Consider the following 27,645-nt stretch of genomic DNA (forward strand, 5'->3'; position numbering starts at 1 on the left):
GGGGCCCACTTAGGTATATCATCAATTCCTCTCTAAGTACAATCATATACGGAGATACATCGATGGCTCGCAGAGGAGAGCCTCATATTGCACCCTGCACAGCAAAAGTTAACCCCCCATCCCTTTTTAATGCCCTGGTGCCTTTCCAAATGTCTTAATCCTGGGAAGCTGCCCTGCTTGCTGCTCTTCCTTCCCCATTGCCAGTTCCTCTCTTCCTCCCTTTATCTCCACCCCTTTCTTGGCCACATGTGTTCCAATCTCTTCCCCGCATCTGGATCCTCCTTTCCAGATCTCTTTATCACTTTTCTTATGCTTCAATTTAGCCTTCTCCTTTTTCTCACTTTGCATCCCTGTTTTTAACCCCAGCTCGACAGAATCAAAGATCCATCTCAGCATCCACTGTCCTCAGAAATCAAGGATTATAAGTAACTGGCTAATAATGTTTTTCCCTGTCGTAATCACACCCATCATGTCTACTTCCCTTACTGGCATATAATAAGTAATTTATTCATTGTTCAATGAATTAATAAGCATCAAGATAATTTATCTGGACAATTCAAAGTACCAAAAAAATCTCCGCTTTGGTTTCACTAGGTTATCTTTAGCCTGAATTGACAAATTGCCTCAGCTAGCATCCCTGTTTATTTTGGAACCATAGAATCTTGCTTGGGAGGGACTTGCAGAATGTTTTTGCTCAGTATCCACTCTAGTGCTTCAATCCCCTCTGCCACATCCTCATTTGGTAGCCTTCTGCTGTAGACAAGTCAGTCACTTCTCTCCCAGCGTGGGCTCACCAGTTGTTCTCATCTTTAGGGGGAAGGGGCTGAAGATAGTATTCATTAAAAGGGTTTAGGACAGAGCATGTGAAAATATGGTTGAATATCACGTTGTGCACAAATATCCCAATTCTCCTCTCCCCCTTGGCACATGGTAGGATGGGGCTTCTCCACCCACTTTGAAGTTAGGAGTGGCCATGTGACTTGCTTTGGCCAATGAGAGATGTGAATAAGAGCAATGTGTGTTGCTTCCTGCAGAAGCTTGAGCAGCCAGCGCATGACCTGCCACCTTCCCTTCCTCCTGCTGCGGTGGTCGGTGGTCGTGAAACACATGTGGAGAGAAACCCTCTATCAGCCTGGGTCCTAAAATGGTCCATTTTAGACACGAAGTGCGAATAAGAAACAATCATCGGTTGTGTTAACTCCTGGGTTTGAGGGTTGTTACTGCAGCTTATCCTGACCGATACAGTCACTGAAAGTCAGGTTAGCCGTGGGGAATACATTTCAACTCATCCTCAAAGCAATTTGATAGGATCACATTTTCAAGTCTTCCGAGACACGTACAGAAGATGTTGGATGGGGTGCTTTGGCTGACCTAAGAGCCTCTATCGACAGGAAATAAATTTGCTTTTGGCTCTCCTCTTGTCTCTTTTTGGGGTGATCTTTTCCTAGGGTGCAGGACATCGATCCTGGACATAAAAAGAGCTTTGGAAATAGAGCAGAGTTAGGACGGACAAGCTGCTCCTCAAGGCTGAAATGGTTTGCTCACTTTCTGTCTAGATTCAGTGCCCCTTCAAGTGCACAGTCTTGACTCTCCTCTCTCACTGCTCTCTCACCCCTCCTCTGTAAGTCACAAAGATTGTGTTTGGAGGCACTTCATTCAAATAGGATGAACACCATATGTTAAGTGAAGTATTTCTTCCCATAAACAAAGCCGTTTATCAGTGTTTTTAGTGTACTTGTTTGTGTTTGAGCGCTTGGTGGAGGTCTTATGATCCATGGTGTCTGGTGAGACTTCTATTTGAAGGGGAGCAGAGGCGATGCCAAAGTTGATGGAAGAGATGATGGGGGATGAGCTCCGAGGCTCACCCATCAGCTCCTCACAGTATCCGAAGGGCCAGAGGGAGAGCAATTATTCTATTTGGCAATGCAATTGTCTGTCTTTGGAAAATGATAGGATGAAGAGTGGAAGTCACAAATACTATCTTTCCCACTGCCCAGGTATAAATGAGTTATTTATGACCACTGCTGTCTTTTAGGTTGACTTTTATTTTTTTTCTCTGCACTAAAGATTAAACCTTAGTGGAGGTTTGTAGTGAAAGGGGGGAAACTATCAAAAACAACATACTTGCAGACACCTGCAAGCAACTGTGTTATTCTTCTTCTTCAAAGGAAACTCTTGGAGAGACTGTATACTTATTCAAATGGAATTACGGTGTTGCAGACTTTTAGAACTACTTTTAAAAAAATTGTTTGTCAAATAGGATTTACATACAACTCATCCATCCATTCATTCATTTAAAAAATGTATGTCAAGTATGATGTCAAATATGTGTAAAGTGCAGTGCTAGAACTTGGGAAATAATGATGAATAAGTTGGTCCCAGCTCCCTCAAGATTCGTACCAGCTATTGGGGGGCCATAGACAGTAAACCACGTGTTTTCACTATGGGTTTGATAAATGCAGTGGGAGATGCACACACAGCAAGCTATGGGGAAAAAATAGGAGGGACACTCAAGCCAGACTGATACATGGTCAAGGAAAGATTCCTGGAGCTAGTGGTTCCTCAAAAGAACTTTAAAGAAAGGAAATGGGAGTTCTGTGAACAAGAGAAGGGAGGAAGTGTACACAGGTCTGGAGGTAAGAGGTACTACAGTGGATTATTTAGAGACAGCAAGTCATTTGCACGGATGAAGTAGCATTCACCATGGGGAGGGTACAGGTATGAGAGGAATGGTAGGAAGGGACTCTGCTGTGTTGGAGCGATCTATTAGATATGTAAATATGTAGAGTCAAATTATGTATGCATATATACTAATATGCATATTTGTAAGTTTACATCTTCATTTGGACTTCCAAGATACGTATGTCCAGAGTTTAGAGAGAGTTCTAGATATAGTCATACAATCATCACATGGATATTTAAAACCACGAATCTAGATAAAATCACCAGGGACCGAGTGTAGCTAGAGAAAAGGAGAGATCCACAGTTGGGGACCTGGGCACTTCAAGATTAAAATGCAAAGAAGAGAGAGAATCTTGTTTCCAGTAAGTAAGCTTGCTGCCTCTGATGAACCCTTCTGCTGAAAACAATACAAAATGCTGGATAAAATGTGGAAAGAAACCTCCTACCCATTTAAGAGCATTGAAGACCTGAAAAGGTAGTCTAAATTCTGGGAGAAAGTCTGAGCTTAGAAAGATAAGCATATTATTGGGGTGCCCAAATCTGGAGGGCATTTGCTGCTACTGCACCCTGGGGCATCAGTTAAGTGGCCTAAAGAGCAAAGGAGACAGATGTCTGGGGTTGGCCTCAGGTGGCATATCTTAAAGGAGTTTTTCCCCACGTTAAGCTGAGACTCCCAAGGTTTAAATCTAAGGTGAAGATAAAGGATAACTAAATCCAGCTGCCTTGCTGTCACCTGATGACAGGGGACTGGGAAGAAGCCTGCCTTTCTACTGAAGAGAGCAGGAAATGAAACAAAAAATTAAGAAGAAGGAAATGCGTCATTCCTGAGAAGTTGTGACAACCGATTGGCCTTGGTGTAGACATGTATCCTGTGCGTACACATACACCGAGAGGGCTTGGCCACCTTAAGCAGTGAAGCTGGCTGGAAGTGGTCCTCTTGCCAAGACCCCTGGCAGAAGCAAACTAAAAGCATCTCTGGAGGAAGGCAATTCACCCCAGTCCTCAGACACTCTTCACAAAAAAGTTTCTCACAGGCAATATCCAGCACACAAAAGTAAATAAGCTCACAAAGAAATAAGGCAACACAGTGAGAACCAGCCAAAAAAGGGTAGACATAGACCACAAACACTTCAGATTATAGAACTATCGCCACAAATTCTAAAATAATTATGCTTCCTAGTTTAAAGAAATAAATGACAAGCTTAAACACATTAACAGATAGCAGGAATCTGTAAAAGTGACAGAGAAGAGTTGCAAAAGAACTACATAGAACTTCACAAAAGGGGAAGTTCAATAGTTAACACACACACACAAAATCAGCGGAGGGGCCAGCCTGGTGGTGCAGTGGTTAAGTTCAATGCACTCTGCTACGGTGGCCTGGGTTCACAGGTTTGGATCCCTGGTATGGACCTACGCCACTCATAAAGTCATGCTGTGGTGGTGACCCACATATAAAATAGAGGAAGATTTGCACAGATGGTAGCTCAGGGCCAATTTTCCTCAAGCAAAAAATGGAAGACTGGCAACGGATGTTAGCTCAGGGCCAATCTTCCTCAACAACAAAAAAAAAACAAAAAAAGAGGAAGAGATTTCTCTCTCTCTCTCTCCACATACACATGAAAGGCATGTGAGGACACAATGAGAAGGCAGCCATCTGCGACCCAAGGAGAACACTCTCACCAGACACTAACCCTACTAGTGTCTTGATCTTGGACTTCCCAGCTTCCAGAACTGTGAGAAATAAATTTCTGTTGTTTATGCCACCCAGTCTATGTATTTTATTACGGAAACCTGACCACACTAAGATAGTCACTAAAGAAATAGAGAGTATAATCTCTAAACTCACAGAAGGTGTAAAGGAGTAAAATAAAAATATTATTAATCTAAATAGATGCAAGAAAGGAGAGAAAAGGATGTAGAGAATAGATGAAAGAAATGCAGTCTGTAAAATATGATCGTAGATTTAAACTCCACAGTATTAGTAATTGCATTAAATATAAATTTACTGAATGTTCAAGTTAAAATACAAAGATTATCAGACTGGATTTTAAAATTCTATCTACAGCATGTATGATATTTACAAGAGATATATCTAAGATATAAGGATTCAGAAAGTTTGAAAGTCAAAAAACAGAAATATTAACCAAAGGAAAGTTGGTATAACTAGCTAAATTATTGTTAGGAAAAATGGACTTCAATGCTAAAAGTATTACTAGACGTAATGAGAATCACTTCAAAATGATTTAAGTTTTAGTTCACCAAGAAGATACGAAAATTTAAATTTGTTATGGTTCTAATAATATGGTCTCGGCCTATAGAAGCAAAGATGATAAACCTCCAGGAGAATAGAAAAATACACAATCACAGTGGGTTATCTGAACTTCTCTCTGAGGGGAGAAGATTGTTATCATGAATTTAAGAGAGTTGGTACTGCTAGGGAAGGAGAGTGGTTTTAATTAGGAAGTGTATGTGAAGGCTTCTGGAATTCCGTGTTTTATGTCTTGGTCATAGCCTTTAAAAATTACTTATTGAACTGAGTATATACGTTTACTTACTTTTCTGTGTGTATTCCATGTCACAATAAAAATATTAAGTAAACAATGAAAAAACAGAAAGATGAGTAACCCTCATAAGAATCGAGAAGGTATGACTGGTGTGGTAGGAAGAAATCCTAAAGAAATAGTGTCTTGGAAGGCAAGGACAGAAAATAAGTCAAGAAAGATGAATGAGCAATTGTGTCATATGCTGTCAATAAGTCAATTAACACAGAGACTGAATTCAAGAGTGTAGATGCTGTTGGAGACTTCAAAGTGAGTTGTTTTGGTATAACGGTAGACGCAAAACCTGGTCGGAGTGGGTTTGGAAGAATCGGGAGGAGAAAAATCAGAGATGGCCATTGTATCAGTCTGCCAGGGCTGCTGTAACAAAGTATGACAAACTTGGTGACTTAAACAACAGAAAAGTATTTTCTCACAGTTCTGGAGGCTAGAAGTCCGAGGTCAAGTATCCGCAAGGTTGGTTCCTTCTGGGCGCTGTGAGGGAGAATCTTGTCTTTGCCTGTCACCCAGCATGTGGTGGTTTGCTGACCACCTTTGGGCTTCCTTGGCTTGAAGAAACATTACCCTGTTCTCTGCCTTCATCTTCACAAGGTGTCCTCTCTGTCACGGAGGGAAAAATTTGGAATTTCCTCTTTTTATAAAGACAACAGTCACATTGGATTAGAGGCCCCCCTAATCCAGTATGACTCCATCTTAACTAATTATATCTGCAAAGACTTTATTTCCTAATAAGGTCAATCTGAGGTAGTGAGGGTTAAGACATCAACATACAAATTTTCGGGGACACAATTCAATCCATAACAGCAAGTATAGGCAAGCTCTAAAAGGGACAAAGAAATAGAGTTTGCTAGAAGAAGATGTAGAATCACAAATATATATATTTTTAAATGATGGGATAATGAAGAGCATGTTTGTATGTTGATTTGAATGACCCGGTAGAAAAGGGAAGAATTGGTGATTCAGGATACAGGGGGACAATCGCTTGAGAGATGTTCTTGAGTGGGTAAGAGGGTTTAAGATCCATTGACGAGGTAGAAGCGTGGGCCAGAGAGATGAGCGAGGACACGGTATCCATAGTAACAGGATAAGAAGCAGATGTAGGGTGCAGATGTGGTAGGTCAGTAAACATGGCAATGGGATGGTGTGGAAGCTCTCTCTTGTCTGCTTCTGTTTGGTCAGGGAACAGAAGCAGGACCATCAGGTGACAGGAGGGAGAGGAGGATGTGGAGGGTTCCCAAGGGAGGAGAAGGAGAGAAATGGTCTTATAGGATAATGAGGTAAAGAACTGTAGTAGGGTTGCTGGGGCACACTAAGGGCTCATTTTAGATTCCTAGCCGTGAATTTAACATACCATTTGTTGATTTGCTTGTGGCTTGTCTCCAGTAACTGTGTGGGTGCAGGTACAGAGTTGGATTTATCTGGGGATTGGTTTTGCCAGGTGAATGCCGAAGAGTGGGAGAGGCCAAGGAGTTGAGGGGATTTGCAAGGGGGTGGTTGTAGGATGGACCATTGAACCCAAGAGGGCTAAGGGAGGAAGTAAGGACATAAAGGTATTAGGGACGGTGACAATGGGGTGGGATCAGTGGATTGGTGGGGTCAAAAGATTCTGAGAATTGAGGTACTACGAAAAACATGGGAAAGATCAGATTGCTCCTCTTCAAAATTCCCTTTGGCAATGCATCAGAATCGTAAAGTCCTTACGGTGGCCTATGAGGGTACCATACGGGATCTGCTTCCCCAAAGCCTTTCCATGTCTCCAGCCTCCTTTTCTACTCTCCTCGTCAGTCCCCTCCAGCCACACTGGTCTTCTCAGTGTTCCTTGAACATCCCAGATAAGCTCCCATCTTGGGTTCTTTGCATTCGCTGTTACCTCTTTGAAGAACATTTTTCTAGATATCTGCATGGCTCAGTCCCACAACATTAGATCTTTGCTCATATATTATTTGTGTGTGCGTACATAGATCTCCTTGGCAACTTTTTTTAAAAACTCACCCTCTCCAGTACTCCCTAACCCCTTTCCTACTTTATTTTTCTTTATAGCACTTATCACAAACTAAATACCATATGTTTGGTTTACTGCTTCCCATCAACCCCACGTAGGTTCCGCGAAGGCAGAGATTTTTGCTTGTTTTAATCAGTTCTATATCACCAACATCTCAAACAGTGTGTGGTACGTAGTAATCTTGAATGAATGAATAAATGGAATTTGAGGGATAATGAACAGAGAATGTAAGCCTTGAAACTGAGCTAAGGGAGGAAGAGCAGTTATGCATAATGCACGACAAAGTCTAGGGGATGACGCTGAGAGTCGGTGGGGGTGGGAGGACAAAGTTATGGGAGAAGAGGAGGTCAAGAAAGTGAGGAGTCTGGGAGGATTGCTCCCAAGAATTGCAAAATCACGAGGAGTTACGATGGAGTGGTAGAGAGAATGACAAAGAAAGAGGAGATAACGTCCAGGAGCAATGGGGTCTACTGATGCCTGCGAGGGAGGCAGTGATGTGCTATCTAAATGTGTGGGCTTCAAGGCTGCAGTTTTTAGAGGAGAGAAAGGGAAATTGATTTAGAATCTGCAACAAGGAGCAAAGAGACTACCTACCCCGTGGCCAGGCTTAGTGGTATGAAGACTGGTTGAGAACATCCCTACCACTAGCGGGGCTTGTTGGGCGAGCAGTGTTATCGGCTTTCAGTAATGCAGAAAAATAAAGAGATTTTTCAATAAAAAGATGATTGAAATGGGGATTTTGCTGTCGGTGCCTTGTGATTTTATAGGTCATAGAGGAAAAGGTTCAGGACATGGGGTAACATCAGGGATAAATGGCCTTGTGAAGGGGCGAATCTGGGGGATGAGGAGTTGGAGAGTCTGTGGCTTCTTGCAAGGATCAGAGAAATGGCAAAAGGAATCGAGGCAGACAGTTTGGTGAAGCTGTGAATGCTGGAGGGTGGTGGAGAGAGAAAATGGTGGTGGGATCCTCTGAGACAGTTACAGTGTGCTGGGATTTCCTCGTTCCTCCTGAAAATGGTAGTGGGGAAATTGGGGAGGAGCGGTCTTACTGGAGCATGCAGAAAGGAATACATATTTTTCCCTTTTGTATTAGTTTTCTAGGACTGCCGTCACAAAACACCACAGAGGGGTGGCTTAAATAAGAGAAATTTATCTCCTCACGTTTCTGGAGGCTAGAAGTCCAAGATTAAGATGTCAGCAGGGCTGGTTTCTTCTGAGGCCTCTCTCCTTGACTTGCAGGTGGTCATCTTCTTGCTGTGTCCTCACATGATCTGTGCATGTCTGCGTCCTGTTCTCCCCTTCTTATAAGGACACCAGGCGTATTGGACTAGGGCCCACCCATATGACTTCATTTTATCCTAGTTACCTCTTTAAAGGCCCTATCTTTGAATATAGTCATGTTCTGAGGTACTAGGGGCTAGGACTTCAGTCCCTAAGGGGGAATGAATTTGGGGAAAACACAGTTTGGCCCTAAATACCTTTTCATTCTGGAATATATACACAGCATCCTAAGGGGACTATTTTGAGGCCATTACTATTATCACTCCCTTATTACAGATGAAGAAACTGAGACTCAGGAAGGTTGAGCCGGTTGTTCAAGGTCACACTGCCAGGGCAGCTTCTGGAACTCACATGAAAGCATCAAGCCATGCTATGCTGGCCAGTTCCTAGAACATAGTGGAGTTCGTAGGGAGCTCAGAAGTGAATGGTTTTGACTCCAAATCATTTTTGTCTATTGCCGAAAAATAAAGCTCATGAAAAAAGAAACCAAAGTTTATCACCACTGAGGAAAGACATAGGACTCCAACATTTATCGATTATCAATACTTTCATACATTTAAAAAAAAAAGTTGTCAATATCCTTATAAGTATTTTTATTCCCGTTTTTACAGAGGAGGATATTGAGGTTGAGAGAAGTTGAGGACCTGCTGAGGGGCACAGAGATGACGAGGGGCTGGGCTTGTGGCTTACAACCTGCACAGTTTCCAGGATACCAACCAAGGACACTACACATATATGTTCTGTTTGCTCTGGATGAGCTGCGTGCAGACTGCAGGAGCTCCCAGTGGCTCTGTGAATATTAAGAATATTCAAGATGATGATGAGATAATTCAATCCCTAAATAGAATTTCTGAGCAGACTTGGGAATAAACGCACAGCTTCCCAGCATGGGGACTTTGATGGAAATGGCACTCATTTGGATCTTTTAGCATTTTATCTACTAAAAGAAAAGCATCTTTGTGCTTCTGGTTCATATCCATCTATTTATACAACTCTAAGCCGATCACTGTTTCGAAAGGTCAGTCCCTAAGCACTTAGCACTTAGTTCTGTGAGTTATAAGTGCAAAATCAAATGTATTTTATTTTAAAATGAGTATTTTTGTTATAAAGCATTTTCCTTTTTGTTTCTTCTGAAGAAATTCTTATAGTCTGTTTTATTAAACGCAGAAAACCCTTCTCATTCTCTCCCCCAAATCATGCAATTTTAAGCTCTCAGAAGCTGGCAGGCATGGAAGAAGCCTTTGCCACACTGGTGAGCCACATAAGGACAAATTTATTTGCTTTGATTTTTAAAGACATCCAAGGGGGAATGGTTATTTATTACAGTCTTTACTCTCAATGTGGTTTCTGGCTTCAGTGTCCTGTCTTTGCTGGCTGTACCTTCACGTTCCAGTGCTCCTCCAAGGGAGCTGCTGGGCTCCTGGAGTTATCTGTCCATCAAAGCAGAAGCTAGATCCGGGAGGCTGAGCCCAGGCGCGCCCAGGAGATGTCTCTATCTGGACCTTCTAACGGCGGTTCTCTCATTCTGCCATAGGTAGCCGTGTCAGTACAGCAGGGACCTCAGACACTGCTGCTGGGGTCTGGGAAGCGGAATCTTTGAGGCTGCGTATCACTGTAGAGGATGCAGCTTCACAAGACATCAGGTGCCCTTTGTGATGCAGGAGGCTGCAGAGCACAGCATGGACACTGGCCACTCAGCTCTTCCCCCATCTTTCTCCCCAGCCTCTTTATCCCTATTGCAACATTTTCTCCATTGCTTTTTGAAAACTCAGCTTTATTGAGGTAAAATTCATATACAATGTACTGCAACCATTTAGAGGATAAATTCAATGATTTTTTGACAAATGTATGTACCCATGAAATCACCGCTACAATGGACATACAGAACATTTCATCCCCACAAAAGTTTGCCCATGTCACTGTGTAGTCCATCGCTCGCTCCACCTCTAGTCCCAGACAGATGCTGATCTGTTTTTTGTCATTGCATATTAGTAGCATTTTCTAGAAATCTATATAAACGGAAACATCTGCTAGTCACTCTTTTGTGTCTGACTTCTTTCACTCAGCATAATGATTTTGAGATTATTTAAGCCTACTATTTCATTGGTTTCCTTTTTTTTTTTGGGTTTATCCTTTCTATTTCTTGTTCGTTTGTTCGTCCTCTCATCCTGTCTTTGGGTTATTTAAATGTGTTTTTTACAATTCTATCTGAATTTATCTACTGGCTTTTAAGCTCCATCTCTCTGCATTATTTTTTAGTGGCACCTTTGGGGTTAGGCTGTGCATCTGGGCTAGTTATCAGCTTATCACCTCTCAGTTCCAACCCTCCTTCCCCCTTTTTTTTTGCCCTGCTTTGTGGTACGGGAGCTGAAACCTGTACCATTTTCTTCTTTGCCAGCTGGTGCAATGTTAGGCTTTGCCAGTAGAGGGCAGTGGAGGGCTGCAAATCTATGGCCAAGGAGAGGCTCCTATCTCCAGTTCTTGAGTTCTTTTTCCTCCTATGGCAGGGCTGCCAGTGTATAGGCGCGTGGAAGGTCCAGGGGGTCCTCATTCTCCAGAGAGTTTCTGCCACTCGGGAGGCCTCTTCGTGCTGACCAGCTCAGGCCTACCAGCACCGCAGCAGGCCACGTCCTGTAGACCAACTCCAGCCTGCTTGCACCCTCCTGTGAGTTTCTGGGCCACCCAAGACCAGCTCTGTCTCACATATCCTCGCAAGTTTCTTTGCCTCTGGAAGGCTGTTCCTATGGTGGCCCTGTAGGGTCATCCAGTTACTTGATGTCACTGTTGGGAAGGAGACATGGGCCCCCTTTTCTCCTAGGACCCTCAGACCTCTCTCTTCCTCTTGTTCTCTTCTCCTTTCCTCTGAGGACAGGACACCAAGCTCTTCCTTTAAGTTTCTAGAAGACACACTATTTTTCCTGTAGTGTCTGAGGTTTTTCTAAGAATTTAGGCTTTTGGAACATCAGAGCCAGAAAGATGCAGGAACTACTTTTGTTCACCTGCCAAATGTTTTTTCTGAGGCTGTGAGCTTAGAGCTGGCCAAGGGATGGCATGAAGGACAACAGGGAGGCCAAGGAAAGAGAAAAATGTGGGAGGAGGAAATCCCATAGTGATACTCCAAATAGTATTCAGACAAGGAAAATGTCTTATCCGTCTCTGATACCCCAGCCTGTGTCTCAATGCCTGGCATATGGTGCTTTCTCAGTACATGTTTATTAAATCAATGAGCTAATTTCTATGTCATGCTGAGCAAGTCTCTGATGTCTAACCTCTGTTCTCTGAACTATAAAGTGGGGATAATGATACTGATGTCACAGCATCGTTGTAGGATTAAATGAGATTATGCACTCTTTGTGAAGAGTTTCCTAATTGTAATGTTTTATTGCTACTATTATAAATGTTCATTGAGTTGAGATTGTGCTTGGCACCTTTGCCCAAACTCTGGGTGATTCCAGGCAGACCTAGTCAACTGGAAACACGCTTGTATCTTTCTCCCGAGAAGCTGTCCAATTTCAATGTGTTTTTTTGCACTCCAAATTATTTATTCTTCTGATGATGGTTTTTATGTCAGTTTTCTTGATGATGCCTACATGATGAGAATCGATTTTGGATTAGATTCTACCCAGCATGGAGTCGCGTACAGCACCGAGAAAATGATGGTAATATTGTATCTCATCTTGAAGATTGTTGGAAGGGATTTATATGGGCAAGAGAGTTAGCTTTAGCTATTTGCATATTTTAGTTGGAATTTAAACTGAGTTCTAATCACACGACATGTTAAGGTGCACTTTCAATATGCCTTTTAAGTAGTCATAGAAAACGCTTTCCAGACCGCCTGATGAAGTGAGATCGAATAAGATACATCTCTTGTTGAAACCTCTGTGAATGGGCCCAGTGTATAATAAGAAGTTATAATTTTTGATGTTGTCTGTGTACCAGTGTGAAAAGGACATCACCCGTTTCTGTAGAAACTCGGCAGTAGGACGGGCTGGCTGGTGCCCAATGACCTGGTGTCTTCCAAGGAGCTCACAAGATGTGGCCGGTTGCACACATGCCTCTTTCCCAAGTCCTGGGGACAGCCGGCCAGCAAAACAGCAGATGTCTCCACCCTGCTAAATCTTGGCATTTGACCACGGGAGTGAGGCTAAGGCCAGGATCTGAGAGATGGAGTGATGTGCACATGAATTCCATGCGAGGTCTGCAGAAAGAGCGACATGGTATGAGGGGTGTCAGTCAAGCTTTATGGTGACTGCAATTAGCAACACTGTGTTATCCATTTAAAGCTGTTAAGAGAGTAGACCTTAAAGGGTAATTCTGTGAGGGGATGGGGATGTTAATTAACCTTACTGTGGTTATCACTTTGCAATATATGCATGTATCAAATCGTCGCACTGTGCACCTTAAACTTACACATCTTATATGTCAATAATATCTCAATAAAACTAGGGGAAAAAAGTAAGCCCCAGGTCCCAAACATCTCTCCATGTGGAGGAGCGGCATAAGACTGGTGGGAATGCCAGTAGGAGGTGATGTCAGTGTTGGCAGGTCCATCTGCGGGCCCCATGGGTCTGAATCCAGAGGACAAGGGTGTTTAGGACCAGAAAATCCAGTCCCTGAAGGAACCGAGATGCCAAGCAGGGACCTTGCCTTTGCACAGGTTTTGCAATGTCTAGTGGTGTTCAGTCAATAAATATTTTTTGTTTGCTTCCTGAATGCAAGGCCCTGTGTTAAATGCTCAGATGTAAGGGAAGTTTATATTTCACTAGCACCTTCCAAAGTGTTTTTTCTTACGCTGTATCATATATAACATATATGACACATATATATTACACAGCACGTATATCATATGCATTCATATATATGATACAGCGTATATAATATACATCATATATATGATGCATATATGATACATAAATATATATACACACATATACACACACACACACGCACTTTTTTGAGGCAGGCTTTCCTATATATTGTTGTGTAGATTCTGGAGCCAGAGTGAGTTTTAGAGAGTTGATCCTGGCACCACCGTTCAGTAGCTGTGTTTTCTTAGGAAAATTACTTAACCTGTCTATGTTTCAGTCATGTTATCAGTAAAAATGAAATACTAATAGGACCTACTTCATAGGGTTGGTGTGAGGATGAAATGAGTCTATCTCTGTCTCTTTATCTGCTATCTCTTTATTTACTGTCACTTTGTAGGGCTGGGGAAGTTGGAAGTCAGGCCCATGCAGGGCCAATATGGGTGAGCAAGGGTGACCCTGATCAGTGATGCGATCAGCTGGTGGTGCAAGAAGCTGAGTAGAGGGAGTGAGCAGGATTGCTGGCTCCCGACTTTGGAAGGAGGCTCTGAGAGCCTGGTGGGAGGGACTCAGAGATGGCCGTCCAGGGGGAAGGACAGCAGGGGTCTGGGCGGAAAGCCTGGCATTGGGGGATCCTGCAGGGGCTCTCTTGTGGGTAGCAAGACAGTGTACGCCCTGTGGGGTTCAGCATCTGAAAATAGGCGTCTGAGGTTCTTGGGTCGGCAGGATACACAGCAATATGGACTTGGCGTTGAGCCAATGGAGGGGACAACTTACATTCCTCCTGCCCATGCAGGATTGGGGTGTAAATCTGATTTTTGGTAACAACAACAACAACAATGCTACTACTATTATTACTCATGGTGGCATTTATTCATTGTGTACCACGAACCAGGAACTGGATTAAGTGCTTCATTCACAACAACCTTATAAAGGAACCTTATTATCCCCATTTTTCTAATGGGGACACTAAGCACAGGGAAATTAAGTGCCTTGTGAAGATCACAGATTAGCAAGTGGAAGTGATGAGGATGTTTAGGCTGGTTACTTTTAAAACTACAGATAAGAAGCAGGCTCCCAGGAGTGGAATTTGCTTGCCCTTTGATCAGAGACAGTTGCGTTTGTGAAGGAAATCTCCATGCCTCCCTCTCTGCGCCAGGAGGAAGGGGGGATGGCCTTATCTCTGGAAACTCTTAATGGGGAAGGCAAGAACTTAAGTTGTTTACTGTCTGGCAACCTCATGTAACTGACCCCCCACCCCAAAATCCTCCTTTGTCTTTAGTTGAAGATAATATTTGAGAGGTGACTTCTGCCATTTACTCAATCCGGTTTGATTCTTATCTAAAAGTTGTGGGACCGCCCAATGGCCAGACCCTACCGGCACTGGTACCATTTTAACTTTTTTTCCTTTGTCTTGTAAAGAGATGACTCACATACCCATGCCTTAAATTTAGCCCTAACCCTCAACTCGGGGCAGCAGCAGGAGCTCTGACTGCCCGTGGGTCCTGTCCCCACACACAAGCTCTGCCTGCCCATGGGTCCTGTCCCCATGCCAGCGGGGGCAGCAGAAGCGGTGGCAGCAGAAGCTCTGACTGCCCATTGGTCCTATCCTCATGCTATTCTATACTATCCTCTAAATAAAAGAGCACTACTGCCAGATCTTGAGGGTCTAAGAAATCTTTCTTTCGACTCCTCGGCTCACCGACCCCGCATCAGAAGGGCTGGGTTTGAGCCTGGTAGGGTTCAGTTTCTGCTTGCTTCTCATTGGGGAAGCCCCTCACTGCATTGTGTATGATTCTGCCATTTAAATACACACAATCTTTGCACACCATTCCCCTTATATACATGCCAAATGCTTCACCTTCAAGTGCAATGGAAGAAACAGCCATCTCTTGCAAAGGTGGAGGAAAAATGGACCGGGCTGGAATTACTGATGGTCTGTAGGTCTTGGACACGATGCCTGCCCGGGGAATTAACAAGAGCGATTATGATTATAAATAATCTGTCCTTCGTGCTGACCAGCTCCTTGGGTTAGTGTTGCTCCTGTTTTCCTGACCCTAGGGAGGAGTGGGAATGAGCCGTGCTGAGTCTTAGTTATCAAACTCAAGATTAAGAGCATGCAGTGTGATGCAAGGTGTTCTCAATTTCCTATTATTTGAAAATTGAGCTCACGAGATTGCTGCCAGACCGAGGCCCTGCAATCCTTTGTTACTTCGATTGCAAGTTTCCTGCTCCTATTTGGCTGAGCCTATCCCAACACTTATTTTAGTTTAAATGTGTTGTTTGCACGTGTGTGTGAATTTTCCCTGCCCACAAAGGAAATAGAGGTGGAAAATGCAGCAGAAAGGCCTGCAGAAGTCTCCCAGCATTGTTCAGAGATTAGATCAGTGGAGAGGTACATGAAATTTCCATTTCAATCGGGTTTTCCATTAACGAGGAGATTGACTTGGCTCCCAGTTTAAGTTCTCAGACGTTGCAGCAGGTCCTGTGCTTTGGGTACCATTAAGGAGCTGGTCCCAGGCCCATGGAGAAGCTTCACTCCATTTTTAGGTGAATGTCTTTTTAGAGGCCTGACAAAATTAAAGTGGAAATAACACTAACAGTCATTGGGCTCCAGCGACTGTCTTGAAAGTTTTTGGGTCACATGAGGGAACAGCTTCCCTTGAATGGAGAAAAAAAGGCAAGGCACTGAAAAATTTCTGCTGAGACTGTTTTGGTGGGGGGAGTCAGACACGGCGAGTTGAACACGTGGTCTTGGCTGCTGCCCAGGGGCTCAGCTCTCCTGGGGTGTTTGTCCAGCTGATTCCCACTGCCATCATCATGACATGTGTGAGAGTGTGTGTGTGTGTGAGAGTGTGTGTGTTTAGGGTAGGAGAGGGGGGCAGTGGACACTGCTTTCATTTTAAAATCTCCAACCTAAGTGGGAATATACCCTAATTTTCATTCGGCTCAGCAGAGAGAAGCAGGGAAGTTCACAAAAACTATATGAAATACAAGGAGAGAATAGAACCAAATAGATGAAATATTGGGAGCACAAAAACTGTCTACCGAGTGCAGATATTTTGTGGCTCCCAGTGAACCCCGCTTCCCAGTGTTCATGCTCTTGTGTTTCTGGGTTGGTTGTTTCGTTTGCTTTGGCTAGTGGAGTGTTAACAAGTGTGGTGCAGTCAGACGTTGGGACTTGTTGTTTTGGAACGGTCATTCCTAGGATCCAGCCACCCTGGAAAGAAGACTGTGTTGAAAGACCACACGGAGAAAGAGACATCCCAGCCTTCCAGCCAGATGCTTGCGAGAAGCCACCTTGGAAGGCCCAGCCCCAGTTACCTTCTGGCTGCAGCCTCATGAGAGACCCCAGGGGAGGAGAGCAAGGGGACCATCCAGCTGAGCCCCAGTTAACCCTGACAAATAGAAATGGCAAGCAATAGGATATATTGGAGTATATGAGGAAGCCATTTGGTATAAACCTAATTCGGCCTGACTTTTTTTTTCAAAAAGGCCTGACTGTGGCTATTGAGCATGCATTGCATATCTGCTTAGACATTTCCTATGGCCAGAACAAAGGCCCTTGAGATAAAGGTGCAACTTCCCCCCACATTGGCATTTCCTTAGGGATAAGCATCTTTCCTTAGGCTAGGAACTGATTGCTGCACTCACCTTTGACCACCCAGCTCACCTGTGACCACCCAACTGGAGACAACAGACTGCCACCCTGCTGTGTTCACCGAGACAGAAGACCTACCTGCTGTTTCATCAATCGCTGTGTCGACAGAGCAGTCTCGCGACTATTGTGGGAGGGACATTTCAATCCTATGTGAAACATCCTCTTTGAGGGTATATAACCACCCTTATACCCCCACTTCTTTGGAGTGCTCTGTTCCTTTGTGGAAAGACTCTCCAGGGGTATAATCCTCAGATTTAAGCTCAGAATAAACTCACCCAAATTTTCATTTATAGATTGGATATGGATTATTTTCGTCGACAACCCACAGATTACATGGAATGAAAATGAAATGGCTTTTGTTTAAATTCACTAAGTTTTGGGGTAGTTTTTTATGCAGATAATTGAAAAGAGGTGTTTCTGCTCCCCTCGGATTTAGCTGCCTTACAAGCTTCCAGCTTCTTTTCCCATACTACAGTGCTGCCTTACAGGATTGTACCCTGGTCCCAAAGGTAGGCAGAGTTTCACAGACACCTTCCCTGTCTTCTGTCTCCTCTGCTCCATGTCCATCTCCGTGGTCTGCCATGTCAGTACCCTCTCCTATCTATTTTTCTGGCTAGTGCAATTCTCCAGCATCTTCTGATCTGCTGCCCTCCAGCATCTTTCCCTTTCCTTTTGTTCTAGTTTTCAGGCTGAGGGGGCTTCCCAGGTTAGTTGACTGGACTGTGGGCTCACCGTCAATGACCTCTTTCTTCTGGAGAAAAGCTCTGAGACAGTGCTTCCCATATTGTGCTTCCTCAGTCTTATGTTCAGACAAGGCCAGTGCTAATAGTCAGTACTGATATAGAGGACCAAGCCAGACCAAGGCCTCCTGGTTATTGGAATGTTGTGAGAGGGAGCTGTATACCAAAGCCTGGTTGTGTGTCTTCAGTAGGGTCAGAGGTTGGCCAGTTCAGATTCAGGGGATTATTATAAGTGTGCTAGATCAAGTCTGGGATGTCCTGTGGTCCAAGCTGGTAGGAGCAAAGTCAAGACCGGACAGCAGGAGCTGGGGTTGGGTGGTGAGCAAGGCAGAGCTGTTCTTGTAGACTGTAGGTAGCTCTTTGCAGCTGAGTTCCTTTGAAAGACCAGGGGTTCTAATAGCTTGTTCTGAATGCTCAGCATCCAAATGCTATTCACACGCACAGACAAAAGTTCGCATCTCCTATTCAAAATATCTAGGATGGTCTGTTCGTTATCTTTGTATCCAATAAGTAAAACTCAGTCCAAAGAGAGTTTGGACAGATGTCTCAGGAAAAGATAAAGGTCAGAGAGTTCTTGTTCTCCTAAAAATTTACTTTTATGTGGCAATCTTAACTCTCTGCCCATTGCAGTCTCTTCTACTGCAAACGGCGGCCACCAACCTGTGCTTTCCCCGCTGTCCATGGTCCAAGCATTCGTAGACGCCACCACTCGTTATGTGTTTTTGAGGCAGACCTGATTAGAAGACCACAGACTACTCGAGAACACGAGTGACTGTTAGCTGTGCCCCTCCATTCACTGCCCACTGGGGGCTCAAGCCAGAGAGGATGGTGCATGTGGCTGCTAGGGCTGTGGTGATCCACTTTCCTTAATTGCTATCGTTGTCACTTGCCCCATTAAGCGGGTTGGGTTTGAGGAGACATCTGTCTCTTACTCTGACCAGCCTCTTAAACTGTGACAGTAGTTGTACTGAATCTTCCAGAAGTAGGGGGCTGCTAATCCTTTGTGTGCCCCCTGGGTTAGTCCTTTGGGGGAATCCCAAGAGTACGCTTTGGGCCTGGCTTTCTCGCTGATATATCTAGAAATCAGTTCACAGTGCAAATTGGCAGGCTCAAAATACCCAGGACCAGCGCTAACGCACTGGGGAGACTTTCCTTCTGTAACTTTCCACTGACTCAGATAAAATACCTCTTTCATGATATATGCATCTTTTAAAATAAAAGCCTCAATGAAATATTCTTGGGTATAAAAATCAAAGGCTCTATTCCCTTGATGGTAAAATAAAGACTACAAACCCCAAGCTGCTCAGTTAATCAAGGGGAGAGAAAATGAGGAAATATGGATACAAATGGGGAAGTAGGAATATGAGCAAGGGAAAAAAGACAGAGTACAGCACTAGAGAGAGCAAAAGGGAGGGAGAGGGTGATAAAGGCTTTAGTAAGACCGGAGGAGAAAACAAAACAGTAGACAGGTGGTAGGGGGCTTCCTCAGGCTCTGAGTGGAGGCATTTTATGCGCTGCATCCTTTTGATACAGCCTGCTGTGCGTTTACACTATGGGATTTGAGTTTCTTGCTTCCTTATCTCTGAAATGCTAATTAGCTGATTACCCAGTTACCTGTTTGATAATTGCCATTTATTCGTAATCCTCCTGAGGCCCAGCCTTTAAGGAGGTGGCCCCACTGGAGTTCCAGCGGGAGAATACTCACGTGGCCTGGTGGAAGGGGGTGGACAGCTGGAGAGGCCACTGGGTGATGCCTCCCTCACTTCCATTTCAGAGGAGGAAGGTACTGTTCATTGAGTGCCTACCACTCTCCAGGCACAGTTATATTTGCTCTCCTATCTTTTAGTCTTCAGAGAAGCCCTGTGAGCTCGCAAGTAAGGTCCAGAGGGGTCGCCTGGCCAGGAAGAGGCTGAGCAAGTCGTCTTGTTCCACGTCAGTCTGACAAAGGTCAAGACTTTTCCCACTCCCCTGCACTCTCTCCAGGATGGATGTGAACATGGACTTTAAAGAATGCTTATTGTGGAAAGCCTGTAAAATACTGAAAAATATGAAGACGATGAAGTCCCCTATTATCCTACCATCGAGAGTTAATCACCATTAATACAATTATTTTTGGTCATGTTTTAGGGGTGCTTAAAACAATTTCCTTCCCCACTTAGTATTATTTAAAGTATAATTTAGTGTATATTTTAAGATATGGCAGCTAGAATCATAAATTATTTTTAGTACAATGGGGAAAACTACGAAACAAACCTAACTATGAAATCAAAATTCTGAACTGACTGACTTCAACTTCTGAACCTGTGTGTATGTGATGTGTGTGTATGTGTGTGTGTGTGTGTGTTTGTGTATGTACAACACAGTTGACCCAAAACAAAACACAACTTTGACTTATTTGCTGTTTGATGAATTTGTATTCTGAGTAAAAGATTCTGCAATCATATTGCTGGAGATGTAAAAGGCAGCTAAAGTTCTGTCCAAAGTTTTGGTTGCTGGCACTTCTCATTGAGAGAAGAGGCTCATGATAGACCTGCAGAGAGTGAGTTGGGAAATTAGGATTGCACAAGCGCCATGAAGATGTCCAAATCACTCGACATAATACAATTTCTTGGATTTTTTACCTAAGGAAATTAAGGAAAAAACTCCACACACAAAAAAGTTCCATGGGCAAAGATGCTCATTTTACATCATCTTTAATAGTGATTCACTGGCAACAACCTTTATGTCAAATGATAGAAGAGGGTTAAGTAAAATAATGCAACTATCCCCTTGATGGAATGTTCCGCAGCCATTAAATGTGGTAGCTCGAGATATGTGTCAATAGACCAAAGATTAAGTGGATGTCAATAACCAGAGTAACTTTGATTTGCTCAGTGCTTGCTATGTGCTACGTGCCCTCCACATGTTGTTTCATTTAATCCGCCCCAAACCGCCGTGTCAGACATTAGTATTTTTCTAATCTTAAAGAAACTCAGGCAAAGAGATGTTGCTTGCCTGAGGTTAAAAACCTGGTAAGTGGAGAAAATTTTCTATTACTTTTGTAACTTAAAGGAAGAAATGCAGTGAGAAAGAGGGAAAAGAATGGTCACAGGAACGCCCAGCGTGAAGGGCCATCTGTGGATGTCTCTGCCGTCTCTTTCTCTTACTTACGTTCTCTCACTCTCCTGTTCCTGGAGTCCCATGCTCCTATTCCTTCCTCCTCTACAGTAATGCACCGCCTAAGGACGTTTTGGTAAATGAGGGACTGTATGTACGATGGTGGTCCCGTAAGATCAGTACCATACAGCCCAGGTGTGTAGCAGGCTACACCGTCCAGGCTTGTGTAGGTACACTCTATGATGTTCACACAATGAAATTGCCTAGCGACGCATGTCTCAGAACACATCCTTGTCATTAAGCAACACATGACTGTACTTCGACGAAGAAAATTGTTCAGAAGTCTGGACCCCTTGTGCTAGAAGGCGTATATGGTTAGTAACTCCAGCTTCTTTAGGTATGGAAATTTCTTGATGAGTTGCCCTAGACAAGGAGATGGACTTTGGATGGAGAAACCCAATGAAAAATGGGACTCTGTGGAAATGAATAATCATGTCACCTTTCTAAGATTTATCTCACAGCTTGTCCCAGAGGTCCCTCTCCTCTTGAAAGAAATGCTCAGGGCAGTGGTCATAAAACAAAGCTTTTTATCTCACTGTTTCCAATCCACTTCTAGAGACACATAAGCATTCACGACAGTATCCACAGGGGTTTGCACACACTGGCTCTGCGAGATGCTGCCCTGGGGAAAAAGAGATCCAAGGTCACAATTTGGTTGTTTTTAAAGGAATATTATCTTCTCTGGGAGAGAGGCAACACATTGGCGAATCTGCTGTGTTTCTTCTTCCTTGATTAAATCAGCATCTCCGCAGAACAAATCAATCTGCTTTCCCCCCATTTAAACCACCACTGCTTCAACTTTGCTCTTATTACCTCTCACCTGGATGACTGCAACAACCTCTTAATACATAGCTCTCCCTGCCCTGGTCTCTTCCCCTCCCTGCATTCAGTTCTCTACACTGCTGCCAAGGGATCTTGTTAAAACGCAGATATCATACTGACAGTCCCTTGCTTCAGTTTGCTTAATCATGTTCCATTTATCCATCAACAAATGCCCTATCAAGGCATAGAGAAACCTTCAAGACCCCTGCCTACATTTTCAGCACCATCATTAGTCACTTTTTCTCATGCTCCAGATGTCTTAGCTACATTCACCATTCCTGAATGAGCATGCTCTCCTTCGTTTCAGGGCCTTTACAAATGGAGTTCATTCAGTCTAGAATGTCCTTCTAGAATGACTCATCTTTAACATCACCGTCTCTGAGCAGCCTTCTTGCTCCATTTAATCCTAGGTAACCCTGAACATTCTCTTATGTTAGTCAGGTTCTTCGTGGCGGACAACACTCTAGTTGGCTTTAGCGGGAATGGATTAATTGAAGAAATTAGAAAACTTTTCGAGTTGTTGGAAGGACTGGGAAAATAGGCTCCAGACTCACTTTCCAACAGCAGCTCCCACAACCACACTGCGGCCTGGGCCTGGTAAAATCTGCATCTGCCTCTGGTCCCGGACCATGCTACGTCTGCTGCCACTGGTACCCACTGAACGGGTGTCTGGCACCCTCACCTGTGTCCTTGTGGAACTCGCCTTGTGTAGATGTGTCTGCTCGGTAGGAACAAAGCCACACACCTACATTCTCCCAGCAAGGGAGACTTGGAACGTGTTTATTTTTGATTCCACCTTGAGAAGGCAGAATTCAAAATGTGGAGAACTAAAAAAAATGTTGTAAAATCATTTAAAATATATGGGCAACATGAATGACAGAGTCCCACTGAGACTTTCTCTCTCTTTTTGAAAAACAATTCTCGCATTTCCCTGCCATTATCTTTTTATATAGATGCTTCCCTTGCTGGACCATGGATGAGTTAGGGTGATATCTTACTCATTTCTGTATCCAGGACTCTCTGGCACAGTGCCTGACGTATAGTAATTCTTTGTTGACTACTAAAAGAGTAGAGCCATGAGAATTCCTTGCCTAAAACGTTTTGCACAGTTAATTGTGTGAGATGTGTTAATCTAGTCTGGAAAAAACTGCATCTTGGTCTTTATGCTCCGAAGAGCCATCAAACAAATCTTAAATAACTCAAGCTGCAGGAAACAGGACTTTAAATACTACTTTAAATTTGATGTCTAGAAGCAAGACTGTAGATTCTTCCAGGGTGCTCATATTCAGTGCCACCTGGTACATCACGTGCCATAATAATCAAAGTGGAGCCTTCAGCAAACGTCGAGTTGCCGCTCTTTGCCTCTCCTCTCAGCCCTCCTCTCTTCTGTTCCTCTGTTTCGTGCTTTCTTGTCTGCAAAGGACTCTCATACCTTTATCTATTTAACGCTCACAGGCATCCTGTGTGGTTTTACTATCTCCATGTAATAGTCCAGGCCAGAGGTTGGTAAACTACAGCTTCAGGGCCAAAACCAGCTTCAGCCTGTGTTTGTAAATAAACTTTTATTTGGGGTGCAGCCACACTGTCTTAGTGAGTTCGGGAGTCTATAACAGAATACCATAGACTGGTGGCTTAAATGACAAATATTTATTTCTCACAGTTCTGGAGGCCGAGAATTCCAAGATCAAGGTGCCAGCAGACTTGGTGTCTGGTGAGAGCTCTCTTCCTGGTTTGTAGATGGTTGCCTTCTTGCTTTATCCTCACATGGCAGAGAGAGAGAGAGTGCTTTAGTCTCTCCCTCTTCTTATAAGGACACTAATCCCATTACGAGGGCTCCAACGATAAAACCTCATCTAAACCTTATTACCTTCCAAAGGCCCCATCTCTAAATACCATCACTTTTGGGATTAGAGCTTCAAGTTATCAATTTTGGGGGGATACAAACAGTCAGTCTGTAGCACACACCCACTCATTGATGTGTTGCCCATAGTTTCTTTTGGGCTATAATTGCAGAGTTGGGTATTACCTATGACCTGCAGAGCCTATAATATTTATTATCTGGCCCTTTACAGAAAAGTTTGTTGGGGTCTGAGCCTCTGGAGCACAGGGATTTGGTGAAGTTATCCATGCAAGTCAGGACTTGAAAGCGAGTCTTCTGATTTTAGGTTCCATTCCTTCAATATCCTTATTAGGAGCCATCCAAAAATGTGTGGAGCTATTTGAAAGTAGATTTCTATAAATGTAGTGTTCCTTTTGACTCAATTCATTCATACTGCTGACCAAGTGAATTAGAAGTGGATTTTGTAGAATATGAGGATGTGTCTTAAAGCCTTGTTGTCTGCAAAGGGCAGATCACGGAGTATTAAGCAGAGTAGATTTTGTAATTTGTGCATTCAATGAACATGAGTTGTTCACAGGTAGTTTACACAATTCTGTGGGTACAGATAATTAGTCTTGATGCTTCCACTTAGAAGCTTCCTCTCCAGTGTATGAGATTTTTCCAGATATCTATTGCTATTTAACAATTACTCCAAATGTAGCAGCTTAAAACAATAGTCATGGGGCCGGCCCCATGGCATAGTGGTTAAGTTTGGCATGCTCTGCTTTGGCAGCCCGGGTTCATGGGTTTGGATCCCAGGTGTGGACCTACACCACTTGTCAGCCATGCTGTGGTGGCAACCCACATATAAAGTGGTGGAGGATTGGCACAGATGTTAGCACAGGGCTAATCTTCGTTGGCAAAAACAAAACAAAACAAAGTAGTTGTCTTATTATATATCCTGATTTTGTGGGTCAGGAGTTTTGGCAAGGCTTCCAGAACAATTGTTCTGTTCCAGATGGTGTCCACAGAGGTCACTCAGTGGTCCTGGTTGATGGATGGACTTCCCTGGCTGGATACACATAGCCAGCACCTTACTGGGGATGGCTTGAAGGCTGGGCTTAGCCAGAGCTGTCAGCTAGAGCACCTACACAAGGTTTCTCCAGAAAGGTCCCTCAAGATTGTCAAGACTTCTTATATGGCTTCTCAAGACTCCCAGAGAGTGTTCTGAGAGAGCAGAAAGTAGAAACTACCAGTTTCTTAAGGCCTGGAATTACTTCTGTCATACTCTATCCATCAGAGCAGTCACAAACCCATCTTGACTCAAGGGGAGGGAACGTAGCCTCTCCCTCTCAATGGGGGGAATGTCAAATAATTTGCGGTCATCTTTAATTTGCCACAGAAATTGCTTAGGAAAAGTGTAAAATGTACACAGATACAAATATGAATAATGTGCCCCAAAAAGTAGAGAACAACTCTGCTTAGAGTAATAATCAACTCAAGAAAGAGGTGAGACTTTGTCAGACATTTAACAGGGCAAAGCACTAACTCATGGTGCTGTGAAAGAGTCTGCCATGTTTGTGAAATAAGAAATTAGGTGTGTTAGATAGGAGGGAGCATGGACGAAGGGGAGGGAGATGATGATGACAACGGTGTTGATGTAATGGAGATAAGATAAAGGTGATGACAATGTAAATAGAATTGGCTATACATGGTGCATTTGTTCTGTCTCAGATTTTCAACATGAATTCTATTTTAAGAAGGCTGGACAGTGTTAGGAAGGCAATGGAGAACCAACTGAGGTGTTTAAGGATGGGAGGAAAAATTCAGACTGTTTGTGGAGGACATGGAAGAGAAATTAGTGGCTGAGAGACCAAGTGGAAGACTCTTAAATGAAGCTCATCTGGAAGCAAAGCAGACTTGGTAAAGCAATAGTGGAGGAGAGAGAAGAAGGCGTTGGAGTCATAGGCTGAAAAGAGCGGATTTGGTGACCAACTGGATATGAGGCACACAGGAGAAAGAAAGGTTGAAAATGAATTGCAATTTTCCAGTGTAAAGAATTGATATTATAGAGTTTGTTTTGTCATGACTTCTGTTTCCTACAATTTTGGCTTGGCCCTTTGTGGCTCCTCATGGCCCTTGGTCTATCTTGGGACTTCTCAGAATATGTTTTATTCTCTTTATTATATCTGTTTTTATTTCCTGTGATGAGCTGCTTGATTTCTCTGTATTTCACAAGTCAGATTCCTGAGAATACAAATCTGATTGGCTTAGCTTGTCCTGGTTCTGGCAGTGTGGTTTGTAGGTTTGTACTAGGTCACCTCTGGGTTATCTTTTGGGTACTGGACCCAGAATTTGTTGACATTGGATCAGGAGCCCAATTTAGTATAATAAACCATGACTAGGGGCTGGGGGCGAGGGCCAATGGCTTCATTTGCAGAAGTTGTGAGTGGGCAGTTTCCTTTAGAAGGGGCCAAGAATTTAGTAGCCCTTATGATTACACAGTAAAGTTGAGTGGAGCTCAGCTTATCCACCCCTTTCCCCAATATCTTGTGTCCATCATCTGTCGGACCACGCATGTTGGCCTGGAGGGTACAGTGCAAGGAAGGGTTTGGAGGAGAGTAAGGATGAGGACATGGGGAAGAATTCCACTGAAATTATTGGCTCCATGGTCCAGGTCCATGGACGTAGGAAATGAAAGGAGGAAAGGTCATGGCCAACAGAGAAACAAAGAAGTGACTGTGGAGGAAAGACCTGGAAGAGGTCTTGTTTAGTGGGAGAGAAGAACTGGTCTAGCAAGAAGGATATGATCTCTGAATCTAGAAATCAGAACTAGCACCATTCTAGATAGAGAAAATCCAAGATGTGGCCTTGAGAGGGGATTCCCAATGTGAGAAGAAAGTGAAATCTTTCCTTAGAGAGGTCAAGGAATCTTGATTTGGGTTCAGTTCTCCATGTGGATGGTGTGAGTTGAGGAGATTGAGCCATGCATGCGGGTGATGAAGCTGTCCAGGATGATAGCAGATTTGAAGTGGAGAGGATACAGGGAGCCAGGCTTCAAAGATCTCCTGAAATGCAACAGAATAATCAGGCTATAAGAGCAATGGGATGGATAGAGGGCAGGACGTATTGGAGCTGGGGGCCCAGTGTAAGGGGATTTTTATTGAAATGGAAGAGTAATGGTCTGAGTAATAGACAAAGCAACATGAAGAGAATAACTCTCTCTACCTACATCTACTACAATCCTTCTACAGTCCTGCAAACAAACTGCAAAATATGCCCTGAGATAAGAAGCCGAGCTACCAGCAGAGCGCCCTCCCCTGGGGACAGGACTGTGGAGGAAGCTGTATTGGTCAGGAAGAGTCAAGTGAAGGCGGTTTGGGAACAACTTACGAAAAAAGAATGAGAGTGAAGGATCAGTTGGCTAACACGACATAGCCTCCAATGGGCTCTCAAGAAAGGATTAGGATCTGGGCAAGTGGATGAGGTTCTGAGTGGCAGGGGGATGAGGGCGGAGGGAGAGAGACTGGGAATAAATGTCCAAAGACCCTAGGTCATTACTGTCTTTATAGTCCTAAGGATGGTGGACACAGGATAAAAGATAGGGAAGGCTACTTCCTCACTGGGCCCCTGAGTCCGCCTCCCATGGTTAGGATAGAAGTGGAAGGGGAGAATGACAGAGGGTTGCTCTCTGGGAGCTCAGCGAAGGCTCCAGAGAGAGTATGGGGCCGACGAAACTTTCTCAGAATCAGATGCGAGAGTGAGCGTAAATGAAGTTCTTTCCTTTTTCTCAAAGTCATCTCAAATTATCATGAGGACAATGCTGTGAAAAGGATGTCTTGGAAAACCCCAAACAACATTTTTTAGAAGATAAAGTAAATCCTATTCGTTGAGATGTATCTGAGAGCTTGTGGATAAACCACGTTATTGTGTTTTATCAGCAGACGGGTGGGCAGTTTAGCAGCGCAAAACTGGCAGCAAAATGGAAAGGGTTCCCAGTATCTGTGAGGAATCCCTTATTTTATGAGGGTTCTGGACAGTGTATATCAGGCCTGTGCAGAGAAACCCAACGCAATTATGTAAACTGGGGCAGCTTGGTGGGGAGTGTCTGCAGGGGGT

This window comes from Equus caballus, chromosome 1 (assembly GCF_041296265.1).
Source record: "Equus caballus isolate H_3958 breed thoroughbred chromosome 1, TB-T2T, whole genome shotgun sequence".
In the NCBI taxonomy this organism is placed as follows: Eukaryota; Metazoa; Chordata; class Mammalia; order Perissodactyla; family Equidae; genus Equus; species Equus caballus.